Source organism: Homarus americanus, unplaced genomic scaffold (assembly GCF_018991925.1).
Source record: "Homarus americanus isolate GMGI-L3 unplaced genomic scaffold, GMGI_Hamer_2.0 scaffold50559, whole genome shotgun sequence".
In the NCBI taxonomy this organism is placed as follows: Eukaryota; Metazoa; Arthropoda; class Malacostraca; order Decapoda; family Nephropidae; genus Homarus; species Homarus americanus.
Window position 1 is genome coordinate 1 of NW_024756076.1, and position 12,268 is coordinate 12,268.

Genomic DNA, 12,268 nt, shown 5'->3' on the forward strand with positions numbered 1-12,268 from the left:
CATACTACAGTAGCTCCAGCTCTGTAGACCACAAACTACAGTAGCACCAGCTCTGTAGACCACAGACTACAGTAGCTTCGTTTTTTGTTAAAAGAAAAAGTTTTTCTAAATATTAAAATTTCAGTGAATAAACTTTAGATTAATCACCCTCATACAACCTGACCCCAGACATCTTGTGTCACCCTCTTAGGTCTATTACATTATGTACTATATAATAATCTTGTATGTGTAGTTCACACCCTAATGTGTACTTTATTGTATTACAAATATTGTTTCTCTTGTTTTATGGTGTAATGTATTAATAAAGCCTCCAAGTGCTCAACTCTAGTATCCATGATGTATTTTTCCTGAACATGTGATAAATTCCCAATAAAGATCAATAAACTGTTGAAATTGTCCCTGTTTAACCTTATTGAGACGTCATGTGTAAATTAATGGACTGACAGCATAAAATAATGACAATGTTAATAAATAATAAAAATACGATCGTTTTCAATATTGTAATACTCCTAAAAGCTGTTAATAAATAAAGCACATTATATACACAATAAAACTCTTGTTAAAGCGGCTGATAAGGGCTAAGAATACACACATAACCAGAAATAATACCAATAGGAGTATATGACCACCATGAACAGTAAGCAGTACTCTTAACCTCTGAGCTAATGGTTCATCTCTGTATCACCAACCAACCCAACTACTTCACTACTGTTGGCGGCAGTGAAGGACAGACCGAGACTCTCAACATATAAACAAGTTGAATAGAAAAATTATCTATGAGGTCAATATTTAATATATTGGCTGCGACTGAACACTGATTAAATATAATAGTTACCCCTGCTCCGTTTTGTGTGATTAAATATAATAGTTACCCCTCCGTTTTGTGATTAAATATAATAGTTACCCCTCCATTTTGTGATTAAATATAATAGTTACCCCTCCATTTTGTGATTAAATATAATAGTTACCCCTCCATTTTGTGATTAAATATAATAGTTACCCCTCCATTTTGTGATTAAATATAATAGTTACTCCTGCTCCGTTTTCTATGATTAAATATCTGCTCCGTTTTCTGTGATTAAATATAATAGTTACTCCAAAAACTGCCGCTCACAGAGCCGTTTTGCTTTGTTTTTGCTTTTCTTTTCCTTCTGGGGCACTGTTTTCGTTGTATTATTCCCTTAAAGTTAATGAAAAGTGAAATCGGGCCACAAATTTGACGTTTTTACGTATTTTAACGTATATACAAGTTCGAAGCTTCAAATGCTTCAATGAAGCAAAAAATTGATACAATGAAGCTTCGTGACGTCACTGTGAACCTTGACATATAAGGCCTCGACTAACTCGCCTTCGTCCCTTTCCTCACCGACCACTCGCCACTCACTGACTGCAGCTGACAGGCAGGTAAGCGCCGCTCCTCTAGTCTCCTTTATATACGTGTAAATTTTTTGCCCGACTGCCTACAGTCAAAATGGCCAAGAGAAATGGTTATTCTTTTGGGTAGTGTTTAATATACTTAATTATGGCGTAATAAATGCTGATTTAAGTCAAAAACTTGCCGGCCGGTTGTTGCAGTTCATAGGGTCGTATCCCCAAGTTTCACTGTGCTCTAAGGCCCATGGTACCTACTGTGCAGCTTAAACAAATACATTAGTATTATATTAAGTGGCTCTCTAACGTCTAACCAGTAATTTCTTAATGTTTTAGGCAAATATACTGCCAAATGAGTCATGACAAACGAGCCTAAACTATGAGCCGGTAGTGAGTAACGAGCGTAAACCGTTCATCAGTATTTAGGTAATAATTAACCAGTAAGTGAGTACAATGACCAGATTGGGTTAGATTACCGTTTTATTTATTTTTTATTTCTTGCTTCGAAGCCCAACACACTTGTGGGGGAGCCGGGTGGTCATAACTCAACAACTGCGCAGTTCATCACCACCACTGTATTCACCATTGACAACTGCGCCGCATTCACTAGATTTAACACAAATAGAAGTATTTTTGGCGGAATCAAGATGTATTTTTACTGGCTAGTTCTTTGTTTACTCTTTAGCTACGATTTCTGGGAGTTGAAACAATTTATTAAGGGTTCTAGCCGGTCGGGGTGAGGCGAGGGAGGGAGGGAGCCGGTCGGGGTGAGGCGAGGGAGGGAGGGAGCCTGTCGGGGTGAGGCGAGGGAGCCGGGCAGGGGTGGAGGCGGGGAGGAGGAGGAGGAGCCAGGCGGGGTGGGAGGAGCGTGGGAGGAGAGCCAGCCAGCCGGGCAGGGGGTGAGCCTTGAGCGAGGAGGAGGGCCGGGCAGGGGGTGAGGCAAGGGAGCCAGGCGAGGCGAGGCTGGAGACAGGTGGTGGGGAACCCGGAGGCAGGAGGGAGGAGGAGGAGCCGGGCTGGGTGGGAGACAGGGAGGGGCCGGGCGGGTGAGGCCAGGGGAGCCGGGCGGGGCAGGCTGAGACAGGTGGAGTGGGGAACCCGGGCTTGGCAGGGCGAGGTGGGAATCGGGGGAGGGGGAGGAGGGAGGAAAGGAAGGAAGGAAGGAGGAGGGGGAGGAGCCAGCCGGTCTGGGTGGGCGAGGCAGGAGGAGCAAGGAGAACCCGGAGGCGGGAGGCGGAGTGGGGGAGCCGGGCGGGCGGGGTGAGGAGTGGGGGAGCCGGGCAGGTGAGGGCAGTAGGGGTGAGCCGGGCAGGACAGTGAGCGAGACAGGGAGCCGGGCAGGAGCAGGGCAGAGCCGGGCCAGGCCAGACAGCCCAGGCAGGACGGGAGCCGGAGCCGGGCAGGTGAACAGAGCCAGGCAGGGGCGGAGACGGGAGACGGGGGAGCTCGGGCCAGACCCAGGAGCAGGCAAGCAGGCAGGAAACCAGGCAGGGCAGGAGCCGGAGGCAGGGGTGGGGCAGGGCAGGGCAGGCAGGGCAGAGACTAGAGCTGGAAGGCTAGGCTAGAGGGCGAGACGTTTCAGAATACAGTATATATTAAATCCCGTAACATTAAGGTTCCTGGTAATTTTTTTAAGTGGACAACCATGGATTTTACAATCGGAAAAACCCATTGGTCAACAACCAAAAAGCACCATAACTAACCTAACAACGTAACGTAACGTAACCTGGAGGTTCCTTGGTTGTCTCCTGGTGTAAAAAGGTCCATTTGTATGTGCACACAACAATTAGAAAGTAAAACAAAATAATATTAGCGTATTTGTGTTTAGATCGGTTATGACCTCCATTTCCGTCGGAAATTGGTCGTTTTTTATAGATTTTTTTTGGCGAGGCGTTTCCCGAAAAAAATATTGGCTCAGCGAATGAAAAATGCAAAAAAACAAACAAACACTATAAAAACATAAACCGGACCTAATCTAACCGACTCACCATATGTTGGAATCCCTTATTTCTTACCTTATTGGCCTGGTTCTCGTTGGAGTTACCACATGTGTTGGTCTTGACGACACTTACATTCGTTCTTGCATTAATGACACTTTACGGAGGTCGGGAGAACACCATGAGATCTAAAAATGCTATAGTTTTAGTGTGGAGGTAATGGTTTATGTAAACAGTTGGGGACAGTAAGTACACGTGGTGTAGTGGTAGATGGAAGCTGCAAGTTTAATTTTCATTCTACGTAAATTACAACTTTAAGCATGTTGCAGGTGACAGCTGGTGTACTTGAAGGCCAATGGAGAAGTGACAGAACCTTGAGCAAGACTTAACACCCAGCATGTTACTTCAGCCTCATCAGTTAAGTTACTTATATATTATCTTAGCTATTATGGTCAGCCCATAAACCACTCAACACTGTGCTCCTACACTGGGCAGTGGAGGGTGTGTGTGTGGGACCTGGCTGACTGTGCATTCTGGAGGACTGTGTGTGTGTGTTGGAGAGCTCTGGAGGACTGTGTGTGTGTGTGTGTGTGTTGTAGAGCTCTGGAGAACTGTGTGTGTGTGTGTTGGAGGACTGTGTGTGTGTGTTGGAGGGCTCTGGAGAACTGTGTGTTGTAGAGCTCTGGAGAACTGTGTGTGTGTGTGTTGGAGGGCTCTGGAGAACTGTGTGTGTGTGTGTGTGTGACTGACTGTGTGTGTGTGTTGGAGGCTCTGGAGGGAAACTTGTGTGTGTGTGTGACCCGGCTTGTATTGTGTGTGTGTTGGAGGGCTCTGGAGAACTGTGTGTGTGTGTGTGTGTGTGACTGACTGTGTGTGTGTGGAGGCTCACAGAAACTGTGTGTGTGTGTTGGAGGCTCTGGAGGAAACTGCTCGTGTGTGACAACTGTGTGTGTGTGTGTGTTGGAGGGCTCTGGAGAACTGTGTGTGTGTGTGTGTGTGTGTGTGTGTGTGTGACTGACTGTGTGTGTGTGTGTTGGAGGCTTTCTGGAGAACTGTGTGTGACTGACTGTGTGTGTGTGTGTGTGTTGGAGGACTGTGTGTGTGTGTGTGTGTGTTTTGGAGGACTGTGTGTGTGTGTGTTGGAGGACTGTGTGTGTGTGTGTGTGTTGGAGACTGTGTGTGTGTGTGTGTGTGTTGGAGGGACTGTGTGTGTGTGTGTGTGTGTTGGAGGGACTGTGTGTGTGTGTGTGTGTGTGTGTGTGTGTGTGTTGGAGACTGTGTGTGTGTGTGTGTGTTGGAGGACTGTGTGTGTGTGTGTGTGTGTTGGAGGACTGTGTGTGTGTTGGAGGGCTCGGTATTATTGCAGTTTCGGCCAGTACATGCCTGACTTTTAACCATCCCCAACCTTTAGATCTCCTTATTGGAGTATTTCTAACACCATTTTAACCAGGGAGCAAAGAATGTCAGAAAGGAGTTTTAAAGATTTCCATGCTTTTTTGGGGGGGGGGATATAATTCTAAAGAGGGTGCTTTCCCCTGGAAATAAAGGCCACATTTCATTGAATCGACCCAAAATACACAGGATAAACGAATTTCTAAACTACGAGGGCATATTCGACGAAACTGCAATTTTACAATGGGCTCTGGAGAGCTGCGTGGACTGTCTAGATAAACTGAGCTGGGAGTCAAATTAAGATTAGCTGTAGAGATTTGGGAAAGCTTAATAAAGTGCTATAAAAATGTACAGGACTAAATGCCAATTAGTTACAGTATTAGTGAGCATTAGTAGTAGTAATGTGATTAATAGTAAGTAAAGCTGGTTGTTAGTAGGTGGGTTTTAACTAACAAATTAACTAACCTAATCAGCCTAACATAGATTAAATGTAACTAATCTAGACTAACCCAAATTAATATTAAGTTACCTATTATATAGTTTATATATTGGATAACAAATATATTAAAGAATGTTACTTAAAATTTGCCACAAGTTAACTGTTCATGAATTCAGAAAGTTAAGCTAGAAAAAATTTCACTTGTTTAAATTATTAAAAATCAATAGCTTGCGTACTTTGCAGTTTCCTTTTCAAAATCTAATCGTGTACTGTACTGACTTTCTCCTCAGGTTAAGCTGGCCAGAAGTAACATCATACTGAACCTAAGGAGAAATAACTTAAAATGCCAGAACAGGTAAAGTCAACTTACTGAGTTTTATTTAGGCAAGGGAAGCTTGTGGGACTTGTGAAATCATTAAACATTGTGTGGGTGTGGCTTGCTGTAATTAGGGTGGGGGGGACAATATGGCTTGTGTATTGGCATATGGGGTGAGCAGGTGTGTTGGTAAAGTTTTTCATTCAAGCTAAATGTGACCAAGTTGTCAAGGGGAATACCTAAGGGGGCTTGAGGGGTGGGAGGAAGGGAGGGAGGATTCAGTAAGTGTGTTGTGTATGAAGCAGTGTGGAGAGATTTAGTAGTGTAGCAGTATTGGTGATGAAGGCTTGTTATGATTGGCTATACTATTGTTGTGGTAAATGTTAGTTGAGGTATCAAGAAAACTAAAACACTAATGCAACTTAAAATAAGATCTTTTGTAGATAAGGTATTTAAATAAACAATTGGGGACAGTATAAGTACATGTAGTCTGGTGGTAGATGGAAATTGTATGTTTAATCTTCATTGTACATAAATTACAACTTTAAACATGTTGCAGGTGACAGCTGACGTACGTGAATGCCAATGTAGAGGAAGTGACCGACACCTTGAGCAAGATGTAACACCCAGCATGTTACTTAAGCCTTCTTAGGTAAATTACTTGTGTATCTTAGTATGGCCAACCCCAAAAACTACTGGAAATAAGACTCGAGAGGAGGGACTTACTTTGTGTGAAGGGTTGGAAAGGAGGAGCATTGGGCGGTGGAGGGGCGCTCGTACAGTGGAGGGGCGCTCGTACAATGGGGGGGGGGGCGCCTCGTACAATGGGGGTGGGTGCCTCGTACAGTGGGGGTGGGGGCCTCGTATAGTGGACGGGCGCTCGTACATGGATGGTGGTGTGCTCAAGCAATGGTGAATGGTGTGCATGTTAAAAATGTGATGCAAAAAAATAGCATGTACTATGAAGGCATGTGGGGGATGATGCCTAGATGAAGACTGCTGCAGCCAAAAGTGAGGACAATGCTCCTGTGTAAGGTGATATAGGAGGGTGTTTGAGTGTATGGATATATCACATATATATATAAGAATGCAAGTTTAGATTCCAAGAAATTCTGGAGTAAATGTTGTGTATTGGTAGTAATACATTAAGGCTAATTAAGATTGATCTAAATCCAAACCATGTTGCAGGTGGTTGGTGTACAAGATAGATGGATCAGACACAACAAGGTGACCACGACTGTCTAGCATCCCACACCTTGAGGACTACCACCTTACTAAGAAAGAACAGAATTGGTGTTCTGTACACTACTGTTAAGAATAGTGTACTGCAATGTAAAAGTTAAGTATTATTGAAACCTTTTTTATATAATTTAGCAAAACTTGATATATTACTTAAAATAGTGCATTTAAGAACATACAGTACAAGTTAACCTCAATCTTGTGTATTGGTTGTGATATAAAATAGCTTAATTAATTCAGATGTAGAGTATCTAAAAACAAATATAATCATGTTGCAGGTGGTTGGTGTACAAGATAGAAGGACCAGACACAACAAGGTGACCACGACTGTCTCGCATCCCACACCTTGATGACTACCACCTTACTGAGAAAGAACAGAATTGGTGTTCTGTACACTACTGTTAAGAATAGTGTACTGTAATGTAAAAGTTAAGTATTACTGAAACCTTTTTTATATAATTTAGCAAAACTTGATAATATTACTTAAAATAGTGCATTTAAGAACATACAGTACAAGTTAACCTCAATATTGTGTATTGATTGTGATATAAAATAGCTTAATTAATTCAGATGTAGAGTATCTAAAAACAAATATAATCATGCTGCAGGTGGTTGGTGTACAAGATAGAAGGACCAGACACAACAAGGTGACCACGACTGTCTAGCATCCCACACCCTGATGACTTCCACCTTACTAAGAAAGAACAGAATTGGTGTTCTGTACACTACTGCAAGAATAGTGTACTGTAATGTAAAAGTTAAGTATTACTGAAACCTTTTTTTATATAATTTAGCAAAACTTGATATATTACTTCAAATGGTGCATTTAAGAACATACAGTACAAGTAAACCTCAATATTGTGTATTGATAGGGATATAAAATAGCTTAATTAATTCAGATGTAGAGTATCTAAAAACAAATATCATGCTGCAGGTGGTTGGTGTACAAGATAGATGGACCAGACACAACAAGGTGACCACAACTGTCCAGCATCCCACACCCTGATGACTACCACCTTACTAAGAAAGAACAGAATTGGTGTTCTGTACACTACTGTAAGAATAGTGTAATGTGAAAGTTAAGTATTACCGAAATATTTTTTTTATAATTTAGCAAAACTTGAGAAAATATTTGAAGTACTGTACTAATGCATTCAAGACTGTAGGAGTGAACCTTGATTAAAGCCACACAAAGCATTAAAAATAGCAAGATACATTATGTACAGTAGCATTATTAACTATCGTGGTAGTCAGTTTTGTTGTGGTTGCAAAAAATTTCCATTTTATAATATATTTTTCGTCCACAGGTGAAGTATCAGCAAGGTGTACAACTAGATACACGGACATCAATCAAACGGATTGTGAGAGGTTTGAATATCTCGCACGGATCCATTTATCTTAAGTGGTTTGTAAATCAAAGTATATCTCTTAATTATTCGATGTAAGAAAACCTCTGGTAGCAGAGATAAGCGTTTGTACCGGGGAGGCGTTTGTACCGGGGAGGCGTTTGTACCGGGGAGGCGTTTGTAGTAGTAGAGGCATTTGCACTGGTAGAGGCACTTGCACTGGTAGAGGAACTTGCACTGGGTAGGTGTTTGTAATGGTTTGTACTCCTACAATGTCTGTGTATAAATAAATAAATAAATAAATAAATATTGAATAAACTTTACGTTTCATATTCCGAAGTTGAATGATAATGATCTAAATAAACCACAAGTACAGTAGAACTGTAAACTATACCTGAAACATGAACTAAAGTGATCAACTTGGATACACCCACATGATGGCTTCTGGGTAACTTGGAACATGATATATACATTAATTACATATAATTATCACCAATTGACATCAAAGTGCCATTCATTGTACGTATAACTGTTACAAACCAATGCCCATGTGATGCCCTATTGGGTACATGTAATCAAAACTACTAGATACCCACAGATGGCACAAATAATGCATTTAAGTTACAGACGCCTCGGACAAAGGATTTTGACAACCTTACCGAGAGAACGGGCGTCTCGTGTTCATTTTGAAATTCATTGGCCATGACAGTAAAGAACATTTTTGATTGCATACACACTATTAATTTGAAAGTATTGTATATATACAGTAAATGAAAGTAAAGTATAGTAAGAATTTTACTTACTAAATGTTGACAATCTGGACACTGCACACCAATTGCTGAATGGAAGTGTTTTACCTGAAAATATAGAAGAAAAAAATCTTGTAAAATTGTAATAAACAACTTATGAAACCCCCTCCCCCCCCACCCCACCCCCCTAAAGACTTGGTCACTTGGATAAATTTAGAAATATATCTACTGTGCCTGGCCAAAATTATTCACAAAGTCCAAGACTTCCATTATTATCTAAAGCTAAATTTTGTGTACGACCAAAACCTGACAAAAGATAGTTTATAAAACCTTAAGGTCTAGTGAAATAAACTCACCTTATGTGGAGTCTGCAATATAAAGGTTGAATTGAGAAATCCACAACAGCTGATAATGTGACGGCCCCACCATCACTGATGTATCTGCAGAGAAATAATAATGGTAGTGGTACTGTAATGTGATTTCTAGGGACACAGGAGAAATATCTAGTGATGTTGCCAATAATTACAAGTTTTCTCTGATTTTCTTGTGCTAATATTTGGTAATGTAGGTTTAAGAGAACACAAGACTGCAGGAATGGCCAGTAAATTGATATATACTGTACCTAGACAGTGCAGGTATAAAACCAGGCTATATGACCAAGGATATTTTGTATTTCTCTATCAACTTCTGGACTGTTATTGTATATTGCAATAAATGTGTAGTGTATACATATGAAAATAAAAAATATACTGTATATTCAATTCTTTATTTTGTATTACCTATCTACAAAGATATAAAAACATAGTACACAATGTACAGTACATATGTAATTTTTTTCTATGTTGCTGACAGAACATATTACCTTTTTCAGAACAATTTATAATGTAAGTTTGTTAGGTGGCGATGGTAGATACAACACTGCAGTAGCCCTCCTCCTTTATCCGGGCTTGGGACCGGCATGTTCGGCTGAACAAGGCGGAGTTACTACTGTGCATTCTACGTCTAACTACGGTGCTGTTAGTGCTATCAACTATAACTTGAAAAACTTTACCTTTATTACCTCTAAGAAGAACCTTGTAGGTCCACAGTCAGCCACACAAACAAACCTGGAATACAAGAAGTTTAAAACATAACATTCATAAATACTTGCATATAGACATTATATATTGTCATAAGTACTTTACCTGTTTGGAGGAGTTCTGGACCAGCCACACGTTCACTTCAGTCAGACGTTCACCTCGGAGGCGCACAGTCTGAAAGAAATAAGAAAACCTTAGTCCCATCCACACACATTAAAGGTGGGAGGCTGGGTGTGTGAGAGAGGGTGAGTGTATGGATGGGAGTGAGGGTGTGTGTATGGGAGGACCTCCCCCACACACCCTCACTCCCATCCATACACTCACCCTCTCTCACACCTTTCCTTATACCCAACACTCCCTCCCAAACACCCCACCCACCAACCCAACCCTCCCACCCCCCCTCCCTCCCACCCAACCCCCCTCCTACACCACCTCCCCTCCAACCCAACTCACATACCTACCCATCCCAACTCCCTTCCCATCCACCCAACCTTTTGGGTGTGTGGATGGGAGGATGTGGATGGGAGGAAGAGGGTGTGGATGGGAGGGAGTGGTTAGAAGGAAGAGTGTGTGGTTGGGAAGAAGGGTGTGGTGTGCCATACCCTCCTCCATGTTAACACAACATCGAAAAATATTCTGAAGAAAATTGGTTTGTATTGCTGCAATATTGTGTTGTGAGGACTCATTTGTGTTTTAGTATGAATGATAAGTGTGCAGGGATTATGGTGGTGTGAGAGAGAGAGAGAGCCTTATAATAGTTGTGAGAGACTTGCTGTGTGTTGGTCTGCTGGCAGGAGCAACAGGATAGGCACGGCTTATAGCACTATTTTACCCTCACTTATATACCATATTATTGTATGTCAATAATTATTATTCAATATATTTACTGTATCAATTTGACTAACAAATTATAAATATAATATAATATCTTGAAGGTTCTAAGGTTCTTGTGGCCCCAGAATATACTACATATTATTTTATTGATAACTTTAAATTATTGTAACACAGTAGAGATAGGAACACGTAAAGGAAGATAGAACATGATTAAATTATAAATCTATTAACCAACAGCTCAACGTTTAACAGTTATGATACAGTTTAGGTATAGACTTAAAAATGTTTATCTAACCTAACCCAATTCAACCTACATCATTATATGTCCATAAGAGAAGTGGGACATCTTGGAGTATCACAAGGGAGATAATGATTAAGCATTTATCATGTAATGACTAGTGTAATAATGCCCACAGCCATCTTGTCCACAATCCCATTAAAATCATAGACAATCTCCGCAGCTAACGGTCAAATACCCTTTGGATATTTGGCCAGCCAGCACAGTCAAAGAACACCTTCATAACTTGTACTGAGCCATTATTGGGTAGTGGTGGTGGAGTCCCTTAGTACCACAGTACTGTGTTTATATTTGATTCATATTATCCACAGTTGTTCTGTGGATGATGTAGTATTAATGGTAAAATTTCACTTGTTACCACCAAACATTTGGAAGTTGAAATTATGCTTGATGGATGTAAAATATTATATAGATTTGATTCTATTGTTTGCAATTTTTTGGTACAAATTTATAAATTAAAAAGTTTTGATTTTACGGGAAAATTTGACATTTCCTACGAACATCTCGGACAAGAGTGTACAGTGTATGTAATCAATTGGCATTAGTATATAAGTATACTGTATTGATTGCACCAGTATAGAATATATAACCTAATCTAAACCATACTAACCTAACAGATGGACTATACCAAGATCTGATTGGTTAACAAACCAGCTACTAAAATGTAAAATATCTCACTTATACAGAACTTAATTTGTGACAGAAATGCCATAGAAGAAAAGTGTTTTAGAATGATCAAAACTACTGATTGCAACCATAAAATTATCAAAAAATTTTGGGTGGCAACAAATGACATAATATCATTTTAACTAATAAAAATTAACACAACTTTTTATTTTAATTATAAATACCAGTATTTTTTTATATCTTCTCTATGAACATAAATCACCTGTAATGGGCAGGACATGAAAGATGACGGAGAGTACGGGGTAAAACACGGTGAAGAACTGATCATGTGACACTAAAATGATGTCTCCACGCTCTTTGACACAGAGAAATTAACTATTTACTGTAAACAATCTACCAAAAAATATGACGTGGCAGCCTGTGTTGTTGTCCGCTCTTAAACCAATAAACACTGACTCCGGTAATACTGTACTTAACTTGTCAATAAATGACAGACCCTCACATTGGTGGTTTTATTACCATATACCGGTATATAAAATTGATTGTGTTTTTTTTCTTTTAGGCTTTACTATCCAGATTCATGAGTCTATTATCTCCACAAATCCCTTATTTATTTCTTCGTTTGGTTAAGTAGGATCTTA

General features: G+C 40.5%; 2 long non-coding RNA genes across 5 annotated transcripts; one reads left to right on the forward strand and one right to left on the reverse strand.

Moving 5' to 3' along the window:
* Nucleotides 1-4,671: 4,671 nt before the first annotated feature.
* Nucleotides 4,672-10,160, reverse strand: LOC121856723. Of its 2 annotated transcripts, XR_006087037.1 has the most exons (5): nt 9,974-10,160; nt 9,841-9,895; nt 9,146-9,229; nt 8,844-8,897; nt 4,672-5,462 (listed from the first exon to the last, which is right to left on the reverse strand). It is a non-coding gene; the product is annotated as an uncharacterized LOC121856723 (long non-coding RNA). The 2 variants fall into 2 exon arrangements; XR_006087036.1 differs by having other exon boundaries at nt 9,841-10,155.
* Nucleotides 5,369-7,675, forward strand: LOC121856724. Of its 3 annotated transcripts, none has more exons than XR_006087040.1 (3): nt 5,369-5,494; nt 6,015-6,107; nt 7,629-7,675. It is a non-coding gene; the product is annotated as an uncharacterized LOC121856724 (long non-coding RNA). The 3 variants fall into 3 exon arrangements; XR_006087038.1 differs by lacking the exon at nt 7,629-7,675 and adding an exon at nt 7,303-7,622; XR_006087039.1 differs by lacking the exon at nt 7,629-7,675 and adding an exon at nt 6,644-6,703.
* Nucleotides 10,161-12,268: the final 2,108 nt, after the last annotated feature.